General features: G+C 45.2%; 1 long non-coding RNA gene across 4 annotated transcripts; it reads right to left on the bottom strand.

Moving 5' to 3' along the window:
* Positions 1–2123: 2123 nt before the first annotated feature.
* Positions 2124–14124, bottom strand: LOC139085014 (uncharacterized). Of its 4 annotated transcripts, XR_011542974.1 has the most exons (6): positions 14041–14124; positions 10727–10809; positions 5421–5637; positions 4977–5164; positions 2697–2827; positions 2124–2586 (listed from the first exon to the last, which is right to left on the bottom strand). It is a non-coding gene; the product is annotated as an uncharacterized lncRNA (long non-coding RNA). The 4 variants fall into 4 exon arrangements; XR_011542973.1 differs by lacking the exon at positions 4977–5164 and having other exon boundaries at positions 2124–2589; XR_011542972.1 differs by lacking the exon at positions 4977–5164.
* Between the last annotated feature and the right edge of the window lie 3163 nt (positions 14125–17287).

Here is a 17287-nt window from a genome sequence, read left to right as displayed (position 1 = left end):
AGCCATAAGGAAACCGGGGCGACTTGAAGTCACATCGGTAAGGAAGAAAAGAGCCTCACCCCGGGGTGAGGACCAGTAGCAGAAGGCTTAATTGTTACCAGGTCGTGGTGTGAACCCATGTGCCTGCCGATGCCCCAGCTAATGGGAACCTGATGCAGCCAGCTTCCTGAAGCCCGCCCGTCTGGACTTCAAACACAGCAGCCTATCCCACAGGATCAGGCGGGCTGGAGTCACAGGTTTATTTCCTCTCCAACAAAGGAGTCCCTCCTCCCCCACCCCCACCCCATCAGCTAAAATGGGCTGCAGTGGGACCCCGCCAGGGCTCTGGGACCACCTCTCCTGTTTTCCCCATCTAACTTTTCACCCTAACCCCTCCCTCCCTGAAAGTGGCAGACTCATCTCAGTAGCCCCCAAGAGCCTCTGGCTTTCTGTGCTTGCAGACCCCAGAGTGAGCGAGAGCTCACAGGTCATTTGCCGGCAAATCCCACTGGGCCAGCTGGGAGCGAGTAGCAAGTCTACACGAGTGTGTGGTGAAATCGGGTACTGAGAACTGATGGTTGATGGGAATGGGCGATGCCAGGAAAGAGTCCACGGGTGAGCTAAACCTTCGAGGTCTGATTCTCGTGTTCCTACCTGCATCTTCACTTCTGTTTTGCCGACAGCTCCCGACAAGAAAATGCCAAAGTAGAAGGCAAAGAATTCTCCCGTTTCTGTGACTGGAAAAGTGTTTACAGTCCCTGCTGTTTGGGGTCAGCCCAAAACCCCCAGGCGGGCAAGCATTAGCCCCTCTGAGGAGGAGGAGCGTTCTGGAACTTAATGCTTCCTGGGCTCTTTCTCGGACCTCAATTCCCACAGGCGGCCTTAGCGTTTTTCCTTTGCCGAGATTTCTGAAGTTCTCTTTTTTACATCCCTTATCGACATGTAAACTCCACACTAGGGTGAAGAGGTAGGTGTTTAAGATAGACGGCAACAGCTGGGATAAACTGTCTCTTAAAAGGCTGTCTGAATGAAATGCATCACTTTATATGTGGGGCATTTGTAAGGAGGACGGGAGTGAAACTCGAGAAGATTATGTGATAACCAGACTATATCCTGTCGAGAGAGAGAGTGTTTCTCTAATAACGCCAAGATGAGCTTCTCGATAGCCTACCAGATAGCCATCTTACGCCCAGCGTCTCCCTTCATAAATCTTCCTTCTTACTCAGGTTTTCTGTAGATTTTTGAGGATAGAGCTCATTTCCCTGGAGAGACAGCCCTAAGGAAAGATCTGGAATTCCTCCAGTTAAAAAAAAAGCCACTATTCTGCTTAATCAACATTTGCTCCAACAGAATCAATATCCTGCAGAGGGTGGTTCTCATTGTTCTAAAGTCTGTGTGCAGGTGGCAGAGCAAAGATACGGTTCCTGAGAAAGATTTGCTGAAAAGGAAAAGAAAATATCCCACAGAAGAGCAAAAAAGCCTCCCAAACTCTCCTTTTGCAAATAAGACTCCTTTTGTGAGATTCTGCCTGGTTTTGCGTTCTCAAGAAATTTCAGTAACCTGACAATTAGGCAACACCCCTCTTCCCAGAGTTGTCTATTATTTCTCACTGAAAGGGCTCAGCCACTCACTAAGCATCTAATAACTTACTGGTCCCCTTTGAACCTTCATTTTCTTTATCTTTGGTAATAGTTCCCCCCCCTGCAAGTTGTAAATGAGATAGTGTGCATGAAATTAGCTAGCCCACTGTGGACACCCCATAGAAAGCTCCCCACTTTACTTGGTTTACCCCAGACTAGATAGGACAGGGATAAGCTTTAGAATCTGAACTGGGTTCAAGTTCTGGCTTCTTTATTTTCCATGAGGTGTCCTTTGACAAATCCCTTAGCCTGGTGTCTTCCCTGAACTTTAGTCTCCTCATCTGTCAAAAGTGGATAAAAATGGGATAGGACAGGATAGGACAAAGATAGGATGAAGTTACCTCTCCTCATTTCAGATAAGAACCTAGTGAACAAATATAAATCTTGTAATAGACATCTGTATATTTGTAAATTGTAACGCACATAAATCTTATTAGTTATAATTGTCAATAGTCTTCACAATTGAATAAAATACATAGAATACTATTGAAACCACAAATATACTTAAGAAATCAAAGGAAAATTTTTATTTCTTAGAAAACTATTATTATCTTGTTCTAGTTTTGACTAGTTTTCTTAACCTGTTGACTCTTTTTGAGGAAGGCCTTTATAAGAAGCTGTGCCGACTGAGAGAATTAAAACACGTGCTCTTGAGCTACAAGGAAGAAACCCAGAAAATGAAGGTCTCTTGAAGTTCAAAATATATGGAATACCAAAGAATTCAGGAAACTCCATTTGAGCCGAAGATTATTTGTGTTCATGGCACTCACTCATCTTTCTCTGTTTGGGCTCCGCTTCCTGAAAGGGCTCATGGAGCTCTGTGATGCAGCGTAGGTGGAACAGCTGGACATCTTCCTAGCCTCCTGGTGTCACAGCTTATCAGTGTTGATGGACAGAGTACATAAGGCCTTGCCTGCCTTGCTGACCAAACAGAAAACACACTCCTCGATTTCTACTGTGCTCTTTTCTTCTTGCAAAGGAAAAAGAAACTTTATTTATGACACTGAACCATGTAGGAAGCAACGAATGCGTTAATGTCACCGGGCAAATTCCATCCCTGGACCTCATTGTACTCACCTGAGTCTTGAGTCCAACACAGTGAAATTTTGATCACCCTCAAAAGAAATAGCATAGATATTATGAAAATCCTGGGCACACAGGAGCGTCCTTTTGATTTAACCGGACAAGGAGTGGGGAGTTTGAAGAATCTGAGAATTGAAGAATGCACACATTAGATAAAGCAAATGTATATGGTACAAAGAGAACACATACCCCCACACCCCACCATCCACTGATGAGTCATTTCAGAAGAATTAATCTCCACAAATTTTGACTTGGGGTTGAATGTTTCAGATTTCCAAATATATATGATATGTGGCAAGGTTTTAGTGAAATGCATTGCTTTTGTTAAGTTAATTTACATCTCAAATGAGAAAATAAGGGTAACTCTGAATTCACTTCCTTATAATAATAAGGTTAATAGGTAAAAATCAATGAATTCCTTTATTGTTTATTCCATAAATATTCAGTGAGTACCTACTGTGTCCCAGGTGCTGTGCTTGGTACTGAATATACACTGATGAATAAAACAGATATGGTCCCTACCCTTAGGGCTGACATTCTGATATTAAAACAGTGCAGCTTCCCTGCCTTTGGGCTAAGGAAGGGGAGACTGGTACAAGAAAACCATCTCCATCCACATGGTAACTTCCACTATAAACTGGACCCTTGGGTAGGAAAGAGTCTACTTTGTCACTCAAGGCAAACCTGAGGCCATCAGAGCAGCAGCCTGGCGTAGCCATTAAGAGCACATTCTTGGAGTCATACTGTCTGGGTGGAACCCTGGCTTCTCCACTCTCTAGCTATGTGCCCTTGGGCAAGATACTTGATCTCCCTGTGAATCTGTAAAATAGGGGTCATATTAATACCCACTTCATAGGGCTGTTGTAACAATTAACTCAAAACATACAAAGCTGTTAGAATAGTGCCTGGAAAACAGCAGGTGCTCAATAAATGTTAGCAATTCTTATTCCTATCTGACCTCATCTCCCATCACAGCTCCATACACAGCCTGGGGTCCAGGCAGGATTACTTCCATTCCCAACGTCCATCACAATTTCCCTCACCTGCCCTCTCCCCCCAGCCCCGCCATGCTTTTACCCATGGTGTTCCATCAGCTTGGAGAGCCTTCCCATGTCTTTTGTTCCCAGCAGACTTTCCTTGCATCCTTCAAGCCTCAGCTCAAGCTTACTTCCCCTGGGAAAATCTCCTTACACCTGACTGCCAGTGGTTGGGTGCCCCTCCACTCCGTTCAGCTAACAGCTGTGGATCATTCTAACACGCTAATGCACACTGGACTCGAAGTGCTTGCCTGTGTGTTCCATCTCACCAGATGGGGGCTGCTATGAAGCCTTAGGAGAGGTTCAGTGAATGGTTGTTAACTGAACAAATGAATTAGAGAGTAAATTGATGGAAGGAAGGAAGGAAGGAAAGAAGGAAGGAAGGAAGGAAGGCAAGCTGGAACAACCCCATTGGGATACTTAATTGTACCATGTGGAGTAGACAGTGAGATAATAAATCCCCTTGAAGAGCTCTGAGCCCGGGGGCTATTGCCTCCTCCAGATTCTCCAGTGCTCTTCCATTGGCCTAAAGACATAAGGGCAACCAGAGATTGAGCTAGAAACAGGGAGCAGAGAACCTTTCATACGACTTTACCATCCATGAACTCTGACCACATCAGAGACCCACAAGCAGTCAAAGATGGCATGTGCACCAAGCCTCTGTCCTTAAGCGCAGGAACCCGAATGTTTCTCAAGAAGGATGGTTGTCCATAGCTTTAAGGGCAGATCAAATCGGGAAAGTGCACAGTTCCCCCTTGGCAGCAGTTGCATCAGAATACTTCTCAACAGAAAGGACCTTAAGCTGCAATTCAAGCCCGTGATTGTTGCCCTCAAAATTGGCTCATTCTTTCAGTCTCTGGTTCACCAACAGCATTACATTTTGATTAACTATTTGCAATCCCAACTGAAAAATGAAATGTTGGCTTCCCAACACCAAAGACCCCAGGCACGTCAGCATTTTCCAAACACACGCTGAGAAAGGGGAGAGGGGACATATTATGTTAGAATATCATAGAGACCCAAGTGTTACAATAAAAAAAAAAATCACAGAAGGACTTATTCACCGAGACGTCTGAAAAGGGTAGGTATTGTGTTCATCAGCGCAGAAGTTTCAACTAACAAGAGCTTTTAATTCCCCCAATCTGAATAGAAACAATTAAATGTTTGAAAAACAAAGTCTAGTTTTTCAAGTGTCAAAATTGAGATCTCCATATCCTGTTCTTATTTTCTCTCTCACCTTTCTTAGTCTTCTGCGTATGAACTCACTTTTGGTGCCTAATGAGCTATCCCCATATCTTGATGTCTGGTGGCCAAGGTGAGCTCCTTCCATTTTAAGGAATAAGACTTTCTGATTGCTGTCCTCAGAACAGGGTCATTGCTGTGCTTGCTCACTCACTGATTATTTATTGACCTGGGGCAGATATTCTAGTAGGCAAAGGAGATGAAACAGTGAGCACAATCCACCCTCTGCCCTGAGAAGTTGTGATTAGTTTGTGATTTGCTGGTGAGAGACGATTCGCCTGTGTGTGCCTAACGTTGACAAATGTATTTTGAAAATATCCCACAAGAACTGAAGATTTTGTAAAAGTTAGTTTTTGACAAAATGAAACACTTGTGTCCTCTGGCACAGTATCTGGGATATAGTAGGCACATGGTTGACATCCATTTCTTGATTTCCTACCTTTGAAAATCAAGTGGTGTTTAAGATCAATTTGGGGTCTTGACATTTCCGGCAAAGCATGGAATTCTCCAGCCCTGAGATGCTGTGTAGTAGAGAGGACAAGGGCTTGGTCTTTGGCGATGCCTCATCTGGCTTTCAACCCTGGTTCTCTCTGCCTCTCGGTACAGCAGTAACGGCGAGGAAGTTGCTTAAGCTTTCTAAGCCTTAAGTTCCTCATCTGAAAAATGGGAGAAATGGTACCTGTCTCACCAAGTTGTAAGACTACTTGAGATCAAGTAGGTAAAGCTTTGTTCATGTGAGTCTGGCATCAACAGCAGCTACTATTTAATGTAAATAATCATCATCCTCAATTTATTTGCTTTGGGAGATCAGCTTATTTATAAAAACATGATTTTCTCAAGGCAAAACATGCCTATAATTTGCAATGAAACATCAACTCCAGAATGGAGGACTGCGGGATTCTGGCATCTTTGTCGTCTTTCAAGATGTATTGTGACAACCACCTCTCCCCCAAGAATCCTTCCCTGCCCTAGCAGAAGGGAGTTTGGACCACAGCAGCCCGGGGCACTCTCTTTCAACGTGATGGATCCGAATCTTGCTCTGTATTCACCTAACTTCCTTATCCAAGAGGTGTATCAAGTCTGAACTAGATTGGACGTTCTTTCAGGTTCTCATTGATGCTTTCCCTCTTTGTTAATATGTCCTCCCAGAACACTGCCTTCGGGCTACATTTTCTGGGACCAGGGTACCAACTGGATCTCCCCATCCCAGGGAGAGCCAGACTCCACTGTCAGTGTACCCACATCGAGCAGCCACTCTGTGGGCACCCTCTGCCTGCCTCTGTTGGTCCTCTCTGGGTTATTGTTTTCACTCAGTTCCATGAGTTCCTTGCAGCTCCGTACACAGTAGGCAGTGCATTCTTCTTTGCACAGCCTGTGATTGCGGGAAGCCAATGGCCTCCCTGAAATTACCCTTGGAAAATCTTTAATATAAAACAGTAGTTCTTGACTCTAGGGAAGTCTCGGACTCTTGAAACTCCGTTGAATACGTAAGAGCTCTCTCTCTCTCTGGGGCCGAGAGGAATATATAACATTTTTACATATGAATTTTTAATGCAATTTCAAATGATTCACAGACCCCCTGCAGCCTTTCCATGTACTGTCTTGGGTATCCACCTAATCTAGAAGAATCCAAAACAACTCCTGAGTTCTCGCCGGGATTCTCATTGTCTCTTTTTGTGAATCTCGAGAAACCCAGCAAAGCGGCGAGCTCTGCAGAATTCAGACGTGGAATTGGCTCACGCACGGTGGACCCTGGCTCTGCTCTGAGTGTCCCTCTCTTTTACAGAGAGGTGATAATTCATCCTCCTGGGGACATCCTGGCCAGTTTCCTCAGGCCCAGACATTGTGCAAACTCCAGAAGCTTCTCAGTCTAAGAAAAGGAGCATTCTGCAGAAAGCACACTGCATCATAATAAACACGGATCTTTAGTGAGCAGTTGTTTGAGGTCATTTTCTCAGCAGCAGCAGCGGGCTCAAAATTGATGTGCAAACCAGAAGATTAGGGAGCGCCGGGCAGCCCCAGGGGCTGTTTTCTGCCCGGTTCAAGGGAAGCTGCTGTAGGAATTTTTGCCTCCAGCCTCTCGTTGAGTGACAGGAAAAGAAAAAAGGATCATTTGAAGGCTCCTCAATTCAAACGGCTGTACAGAATGCCAGGCCCTCGCTGCCCTAGAGAAAGCCACTCTGGTGCCAGCTTAAGAACAAATGCGTTCCCACTGTCTCCTGGAAAGGCTGTCCCCACCCCTGCTGAGGGGGTGGATTTCAAAGCAGCTGACTTCTTGCCCTTTTTAATAGGACTGCAAGTGTTCCTGTTTTAATGCTAAAACTTTCCCCCAATTTTCCACTCCTCCAAGGCCTTCCCAAGAAAAGCTGGTATTCTGGGTCACTGAAATGGCGTCAGATTATTAAGCAGAGAAAAGAGATTAGAGGGACGGTTCACAGCAGCAAACACAGTTAGGGGATTGCAAGCTCATGCTGCATGGTAACGAAATGCTGTAAAACATCAAACCCTAAAGGTACTACTTAAAGCCACCAGAATCCCTTCGGGAGTGTGCCTTCTGCAGCCATGGATCTAAAAGTCCCACATCTTTCCCATACTTTCATAATCATGCCTCCCTCTTTTAAAGATACACACAGACTCCTCCCAAACCAGGGTGTGTTTTGAATGCTGACCGCCCCATCTCTCCCTGACACCGCAGAGCCTTTCCTTCTAAAATCCCCGAGTCTGCGAAGTCTGGCCAGCACGCTGGGGAGAGGTAGACAGTCATTAAGTCAGCCGTTAGCTGCTGTGAGCTGACTTGGGTGTTTCATCGCAGCTGCCTGCCTCCGTCTCCCCAGCCGCCCTCCCACGTCTTCCTATGAGACCGGCTGTGTGTGTGTGTGAAGGAGGTGCTGTTTCCCACAGCTCTGATCTAATTCAGCTGAAACTCAATCTCCGTGTGACCAACCTCAGCCAGCGCTCTCCCACCCGCCGCCGGGCTCCCCTCTCCAGGATGTGTGTGCTGCCCATTGACACTGTCAGTCCCACAGCCTCCCCTCCAGCAGCCCCTGGGTGTAGACTTACGGTGTCAGTGGGCCAGCCTTGGGGGCTTGCCTGCTGCCCGGACCCTCACCCCTCATCCCCCATGCTCTGAGGGGAGACACCCTATACCTGCCACTCAGCGGTATGAATGGGGCTTGTGAGTTATCGCCGGGGAAAGGCAGCCGAGCCAGATGAGGCTGAGAACCCGAAACAGATGGAAAAGACATCAGGCTGAGTTTTCCGTGGATCTTCAATGCCCAGAAAGATTTATGACCCCTTTTAACCCCCTTTTAACATAGGTTGCCCTGGGCTTGTTTTATAGCAAGGAAACAAGCCTGGCAGTCATACAGAAAACCACCAGGCGTCAGAGCCTGCCCCAGGGTCTGCAGACCTTGCTTCCTCTCTTTGTCCTCTCTCCCTTAAGATCCATGCCTCAGCCTCTGCATTTGGTGGGGACATTGCATCACAACCTCTTTTTAACTCTCCATTCCCGGATAGCCCAAAGTGACCAGTCGCTTTGACCCTAAATGGTGTTCAATTTGGGTGTGCATCTTTATACTGAACAAGGAAGTGATAAATATCTCTTAGAAAGATGGAGATTGCAAGGGTCCAGCACTGGCCAGCAACACAGTGGCCTTGGCTTTTTTTTTTTTTTTTTGGCCTAATTGTCACGTAATCACGTTATACTGGATCAGGCGCACTTTCTTTTGATGGAGAAAGCTTTGAACTATGCTTTGCACTTCCTGCAAGAAGAGGATTTCTACCTCGGGGCAGGGAGGCACAGGAAGGCAGACGCTTGTGGGTGCCTTTTACAAGCCCTGTGAAGGGAAAGGAAAGGGGTTTACAAGGACGTCATAATTAGGAGTGATGTGTCAAGGCAAGCAAGCGCCTCCTGAACCTGACCCTGCTCATCTCCTCAGTGGGGCAGGCGGCCTCGGAACGCAGGAAATTCAGCCCGCTGCAGCACTGGGCACCCAAGCCGTTTTGCAATGCAAAGAAGGCCAGTGATCTCCCCGGCTTCCATACACTTACACAGCGGGAAGGTGGCGTGCAAGGTCACACGTTTATTTTTACTGTTGTTTTTTTTTAAAGAGCGATACAATTTGCATGAAAAGATTCCTTTTGGCTACCAACCAACTAGCTTGCTTATCTTGATATATGGATGAGAACAGGCAGGGGGAGCTGGAAAGCGTTTTCCTCACCTCCTCCAGACTCCCAGGGCCTGGGTGGTGCCATCCTGAACATCAAAACTGTCCAATGTGGTGAAGAGAAACGCTCCATTTGAATTCAGTCTCAGAGAGAGTTTACAGACTGCTGTGTCTTTATATATTTTTTTGGACAGTGAGTAATTACGATCAGAAGTAAGAAGAAGTCTTAAGCACTTAAAAAAAATTTTCTGAGTTATTCTGGTCACAGTGAGGCTGCATCATGCAGGGAGGTGTCATGAACTAAAGAAACACGGCTTTGAGCGAGGAGCCTCTCCCCTGCCTGGGGAAGACGGAGATTCCTGCAGCCAAGCTCAGAAATAATGGTCTCCATGAGTCCTGAGAAAACTGCCCAAAACATTAGCACGTCAATCTTAAGGAAACAAGCCTGCCTTTTACAGACTTAATTTCATATAATTATTTCAGAGTTTGAGTCTTCACAAGAAAGAGGGAGTGGAGGGAAAAGATCAGAAAATTGAAGGGGATGAAGAGAAGAGGGATGAGATTGTCTTTGTTTTGAAGATTCCCACTCTCCCCCTGTGCCCTGGGCTCCGTCTGTGCTTTCATCTTCTGGGAGCAAATGCACCGCACACGCAATAGCATGCGGAGTGGCTCGGAAGGTACGGATTTCTGCTCATGTCTCTCTTTAAGGGACACTTTACTAAAGCTTTCTCTTATGTTTTGGGTCCTAGAATACCAAATGTGCGGCAAAATGAGGCGAGAAGACCTGCGTGCCAGTCTTCAGTCCTGCCTACTAAGTCGCAGTGTAGTTGGCCCAAGTCCTTAGCGCAGGGGAATCAAGTACGTCTCTAAAGTGGAAGTAATAATACGCCCCTGCCCACCTCTGAGGGCTACAGATGGGAAAACACTTTGGAAGGTTAAAAACGCTGCTCTACAAATTAAAGGTATCATTCTTACAATAATAAAGTTTAACTGTGATTAGTATTCTGTAAGTATCTAAGTTTAACTCTTACTAGTATTCACAGAAGAATCGGATGCATAGAATTTGGTAAGTAAACAAAAAACTTAGACATCATCTAGTTGATATAAAATGCAAATTACAAACCCCCATCCTCCAGGAATCTTGATTCAGTAGCTGGAGAGTCCAGCCCGGGAATCTGTATTTTAAACAGACACCTTGGGAGAGTCGGAGGCAGACAGTTGGCAACCAAACATAGAGAAGGACTTGGTTTTGCAAAATGAGGACATTTCTCATCCTCCCGCTCCCTGACTGTGCCCAGGCTCCCGTTGGGGCTGGGTGTGAGAAGAGAGCCCATTTCTTGCACATCCCTTCATTAATTTTCAGAATCTACAACATGAAGGACGGGAAAGAAACAAAGCAGAATGGGGGATTATGTGGATGGGTTTGGTTTCCCTTTAATGATGAGAAAAATGCATGTCTGCTCTGAGTGGATGATAAGTTGATCCAGAAAATGTTGCACAAGTGTTCTCTGCTAAGCTGCAGGGTCAAAGTTAACGATATAAAAGAAAATATACCTCCGTTTAGTTGAAAAGGACTTACGTTCAAGGCATTGCACAATGGGGCTGGTATGGGTTACACTCTGTCAAATGGCCCTGTTCATTTATTCAGCTTTCCACAGAACTCTGCCAAAGAGGACAATAAGGGAGAGAGGGAGAATTAGCTCTGTGGTCACAGTTTGTTTTTGCACCTGTGGTTTTTTGTGTGTTTTTTTTTAATGACAATAGTTTGAGAATATCATGATGATATTTTTAACAACAGTCAGTGAAATAGTTTGTATGTGAAGTTGGGATAACGAAATGAAGGACCTCTCCTAAAAGGAATCTCTTTTTTAGTAACCATTGCCTACTCTAGAATTAAGTGAAAACAAAGAACGAAGCTGAGGAAGAAGTTTCTAGAAAGATAGATGAATCCTAGAAATCTGGGAGTGACTTTTCACCAATGGTAAACTCATTGGTCTTGCGACTTTCTATTTACTAAAACTTTCACTTGTGAAAATGAGCAAAAACATTAACAAAAATGGCCTCTGGGAAATCAAAATAGAGAACTCACAGCCTCTTCAGTTTCTCATAGAAAACCCTCAGGTCATTCTTCACAATCCTTCACACACAGTTCTAAGACACACATACACAAGTGCTCAAGTGTGCATGTGTGTGTGTATATTGGTCTTCTATGCCCATAGTAAGCAATGAAAATTAGAAAATTCGGGTGGAAGAATTTCTGAAGATAGGTACATTGATAACCAGGAGTGATAGGTACTGGTCTGATAAAAAGCAAGGAGACAGAGAGTATATTTAAAAGTATACACGGGCCGGCCCAGTGGCACAGAGGTTAAGCGCACACGTTCTGCTTCAGTGGCCCGCTGGTTCAGATCCTGGGTGTGGACATGGCACCACTTGGCAAGCCATGCTGTGGTAGGCATCCCACATAGAAAGTAGAGGAAGATGTTACCTCAGGGCCAGTCTTCCTCAGCAAAAAGAGGAGGATTGACGGCAGATGTTAGCTCAGGGCTAATCTTCCTCCAAAAAAAAAAAGTGTACAAAATAACTTCAGAATCGCAGAAATCTAGGACCATTTATACCCACAAAAGACCCCCAGGGCCCTCCTGGAGTGCAGCAGGGTACCAGACCTTTGTTCACTGTCACAATCCCAAGACATCAAGAAAAAGTTAAATTATATTCTATTTCCTCTGTTTAAGAAGATACTAAACTGTGTATTTTAGAAAGATTTCCATTAAAGCGGTTAAAGTTAAAGACGTTTCCACACTGCAAGTGGCCAATCCTTATCTTTCCAGAACTCTCCCTTATTCAAAAACACTTTCTTTCCAAAGGTTCCGCTTATGCAAGGTTCGTCTAAGGAGGAAAGATTGGGGCTGGGGGCGGCGGAGGAACAGCTGTTTTGAGTTAAACAAGAAGCATGTTAATGACAGCACAGGAGTCAGAAAGAGCGTCGGGTTTAGCCTGCCGGTCCAAGGAGTAAAGCACTAAACGGCGGAATGAAAACAATTATTCAAGGTCTGTGATAATGGACGTGAGGAGGGAGATTCCGCGGACAGCGTTGATGAATGAGGTATCCAGGGCATAGCACCATCCCCCAGCCTCGGAGGCTGGAGGCGGAAGCGGGCAGCACACGCGCTGGGCGAGGAGGAGCTGTGGGAACGGCCCAGCCCCGGCGAACTTGCCAAAGTCTAGGCTCTCCAGAGAGCGTTTTCTGAGAAAGGTGATAACCTGAACCACAGGTGGGCCGTGGCAGGGGCAAGAGGGGAGAAAAGAGGATGCTTTCAGCTGGAATATTAATGATCAACATAAATGTCATGATTACTAGGAAAGTTACAGGCACAGAGACACTAAGGGGAAAAAAAAACCTGGTCTGTTATTTTATCTTTACAGTGGTTCCTACGAGAGGGTCAGCGGGTCGGGGGCGGAAACTCCCAGTTAATTATCTCCGCGTGTCTCTAAATCAGCAGGATGCCTGTAGTAAGTGAGCTCCAGCCTCTTTGCAAGGAGACCCTGGGCTTACTGGTGCCGACTGGGGAAGGCCAGGAATGTGGAGGAGGACGCCCAGCCCTAACTTCCCGAGGAGAGGAGAGAAATTGGCACCAGGTGCCCCCACCCCCACATCCTGCTTGCCTCCCCTTCTTGCACCTACAGCCCACAGACTCTGAAAACTCCCCCCAAATCTCTTACTGACTGGGGAGCTCTGTCTCAAAGGAAACGGGACTGAAACTAAACTGTCCCTATTTTAGAAGTGGAGGAGTGTACACGGAACATACTCAGGATGAAAAACTGCTGTCACGGACACTAACCCTAATTTCAGCCTTAACCCTTCCCCAAGCCACGTGACAAGAAGTAGCCACGTTTAGGACTTTGAAACATATAAACCCTTCAAAAAACTTTTTCTAATTCTGTGTCACATCATCTAATTTATGTTGTAGATTATAGGAAATGCAAATACACGATATGTTTTTTTTAAAAAGTTGGGAGGTCATGGCCACCAACAAACCGCTATATAAATAACTCCTAAATCCAGCTTTCTCCTCAGCCCTGGACCCCTATTTCCAATTGCCTACTGGACATCTCTACCTGGATGTCCCATAACTTCTCAACTTTTGTACTTGAATTTGCTTTCCACCCAACGCAGGTCTGTGGTCACCTTTTCAGCCTGGTAAGTTCTTGAGATGAGGTGAAACTAAACAGGCTGGATAATCATAAACATATTGTGTCACCACACTAAAGAGAGAGATTGGCAGTGGCTGATTTTCAAGGATATTTATAGGATTTAGAACTCCGAGAGCAGTGTAGACCTACTCAAGGATGTGTGTGCCGTGGTCCCTCACATCAGCAACCCTCCTGAATCTTGAGTGCTTGAGGAGAAGGGTAACAAGACCGCAGGAGCACAGAACAGGCACTAACAATAGTTTTTAGGACTGTCAGAGTCATTTAAATCATGGCCCTGGGGGTTTTCCATGATGGAAATATGGTATAAGAAAACTTCGGCATTGAGCGTTGGCCTCTCCATTCTGGGCCCTTTGCCCTGAGGATAGAAACCTGTTCACTCACCATTCTAAAAATGATCCTGCCCACACAGTCTTTCCTCATAAACTCATAGAAAGCAGAACCTAAAAGGAACATTAGAGATCTTCCAGCTCAGCCCATTTGGTACAGACCAGGCCATGGAAATTCAGAGGCGCTATGCTCACGGTCACAGAAATCCAGGGGCAGAGCTGTAACCAGAACCACGGTCATCTGTGGTGTTCTGCTTTCCTTTCTGCTTTCACAATCACCCAATGATGAAGAAAAGTTAATACCCTCACAGGGATATTTACACTTTAACAGGGTTGAAAGAATCAAGCTAACCTGCCTAAGGGTGGAACAGCAGGGCTCAACCACAAAGCAGAGCAGGTGTTTATAGGCTAGCTATCATGCAGCTCCACATTCTAGAATGCAGCTCTTTCAACATCACAGAGGTCTAGCATTTATACAAAGCTTCGCTGTCTCTTGAACTCCATTCAATATTAACGCCTTCACAGCTGGAGAAGAAAACACCCAAAGGGACGACACCGTACTACTGCGCAGCCTACACGCTGGAATGGGATCCAGCACGTAACCTGAGTGTTCCTCTCATCACGTGCAGTAATCTACATTCTTTCCCCCCGAAGAAAATTGAGGCTAATAAGAAACTCTCATTTCCTTTTCTAGTTGTTCTTGGTGTTTTGTTGCCAATTTGCTGATTGCTTAGCTACAAATTGGAGCAGGAGGAGGGACTAAGGCTGTGGGGTGAGGTCACGGATGTGCACTTGGACCCAGGAGACGTCTCTGTTTACTCACCTTGGTGATTGCCAAGTCATCTCCCCTGGGCGGCCTCATGAGATGGCCAGAGAGCCAGCACGCCTAGTAGCAACCATTGCTTGTTGAACATAATCTCACTCTCTTCTCACATCCCCATCCTTTCTTCCTTAAAGATTGGAAATAGCTTTGCCATTTCCACTTACCTACATCCCTATCTTCCCCACTTCCTTGCCACTTATCTTAGCAAGGTAAATGCAAAAGAAGCTGTACTCAGAAGACGTGTGTCTAGTATATCATGGGTACGAAATAAGCACCCTGACGTTAATCGCTAGATTACCGTCCTTTCCTGGTGCCTATGAATCAAGAAGCCCTGGAGAAATCTAGATGATATCAAATGACAGACATTCACGTAGATTATACACGATAAAGATGGAAATACTACTTAAATGCTAACAAGAGTGAGGATTAGGATTCTAGATTGGATTCGTGACTCACAGAGTTTTCCACAGCTCCTAATACGGAACCCACAGGATATTTTTCAGGAAGGACCCATCCACCAGCATGAAATTCAAGTTCTGCTCCATGTCTTTAAAAGTCTTGACTGTTTTGCAGTCTACTCCGTCATAACTTCTTGTTTGTTTTAATACAAAATCTTCCCAAAACTTCTAATAAAATGCATGCTTCGAGAAGATGCACCATGTTTATTCTGTGACATTCAATGGCCCTGTCACTCTCCAACATGAGAAATCAAGCTCAGTCAGCGAGGGAACCATTGAAAGAGCAACCTGTGCTCTTTGCAGGCTTGGGTTACCATTTTGTTCTAAGCCTTTTTTTCTCCATCAACTCTAAAATCTGACAAGTGTTCCTGTTGTATACGTGCACTAGGACTTTTGGAGTGCCATCCAGTCTGTGCCATTTTTTCTAAACTGTTTTTATCCACAGTCTTGCTAATAAAAATATATATGTATATATAGGAGTATGTATATGTATATACATATATATGTCACATCTGTGAAATAAGAATGGAATGATTCTTTTAAACGTTCAAAAAAACAAAAATTTTAAGAAAAATTCTGTAGAAAGTTTAGGAAATAAAGTTGTGGAGCTCTCTCAGACAGTGGTGCAAAAATATAAAGAAATGGAAAATAAGGGGTGAAAAGAGAAGACAACTAGAAGATCAGCCTAGGAGGTACAATATGTGAAAAATAAAAGTTCTAGAATAAGAGAACAGCAGAAACAGAGGAGAGAAAGTAATCAAAGAAAGAAATCAAAAAAAGTTACCTGAGTTTCTAGATGGAAAGGGTCTGCTACCTGCTTAGCACAATGAATGAAAATAAACCCACACAAAGGCATATCACGGTTAAATTTAGACTGAGGACAAAGATTTTACAAGGGAGAGAGAGAGAGAGGCAGAGAAGGAGAGAAGAGTTCATGTGCTAGTGATCACAGACCATGTGACCTCAGACTTCTCTACAGCAACAGTGCCCATGACCCAAGACAGTGGAAGGATGACTTCTAAATTATTTCCCACCTTGCAAAATAAGAACCAGATGTGAAAATACAATAAAGATTTTTTAAATACACCTGTTATGGACAATACTTGTGTGCCCCTAAAAGTCACGTGTTAAAGTTCTAACCCCGAATGGGGCTGTATTTGGAGATGGGACCTCTAAGCAAGGAATTAAGGTGAAGTGAGGTCATAAGGGTGGGGTCCTGATCAGATAGGATTAGCGTCCTTGTAAGAAGAGACACCAGAGAGCTCGCTCGCACTCTTGCTGTGCACCAGCACAGAGGAAAGGCCACATGAGGACACAGCAAGAAGGCAACCGTCTACCAGCCGAGATGAGAGCCCTCACCAGGAACAGAATTGACCAGCACTTTGATATGGGACTTGCAGTCCCCCAAACTGTGAGAAACTAAATTTCTGTTGCTTAAGCCCCCTAGTTTGTGGCATTTTGTTATGGCGGCCCCAGCTGACTAATACCATTTACCTCCCACTCATCCTTTCTCAGAAAGCTGCTAGAAAACAGGCAATGGCAATGCAAGGGAGCAAAACGAGAAAGAGGAGGAGACGGGCAATGGGAAACAGGAGCCCGGACACAGAGGGGCGATGGGGCTTCTGGGTGAAGGGAGAGCTAGGATGATCCCTGAGCTCTAGCCACAGCGGGCCCCGTCCAGATGGGAGCAGGTCAGGCTCCAGGAGAAATGCTCGATAGAAGACCCAATGTCAATGAGCATTCTGAGAGGCAATCAGACAAATCGTGGAGATTCTGGGTTGAATTGCTAAATCCATTTTTTTTTAAAGTAAGAAAAGGAGAAAAAGACAAGACTTGTTAACCAGGGAAAATAAGAAATTGTGTAGAAAAGTAATCACAGTTGTCTTAAATGGCTCCACTATCAACAGCACACATGTTGGTTATATTGCAATAGAACCATTTGCAAGGATAGGCATGGAGCACGGGAAATGGATGTGGGGGGCATGGGCGGGGGAGAAAAGAGAGCCAGATGCTCATCTTCTGTAATAGGAAGTCAACATGTAATACCTAAAACTGAAGCGGACATCAAGGGGTAGCTGAGCCCTCACGTTATTCGAAGACATGGAGGCAAATACAGAGTCAGCTGGGAGAGGAGAGGGCGTGCCCCTGGGGAAGGGGGAGGGGACCAGAGGTCGGAAGGTGCTGTTTCTCTTGACAAACCTTACAGAACTAGTGACTTTTTAATTAAGAGTATATGTAACTTGGATAAAAATCAAAGCTTAATGTTTGTGCTTTCAAAACCAAGCATCTGAGCCTCTCGCTCCTACATTACAAGTTCA

Source organism: Equus przewalskii, chromosome 8 (assembly GCF_037783145.1).
Source record: "Equus przewalskii isolate Varuska chromosome 8, EquPr2, whole genome shotgun sequence".
Lineage (NCBI taxonomy): Eukaryota > Metazoa > Chordata > Mammalia > Perissodactyla > Equidae > Equus > Equus przewalskii.
This window is presented reverse-complemented; position numbering and strand designations above follow the sequence as displayed.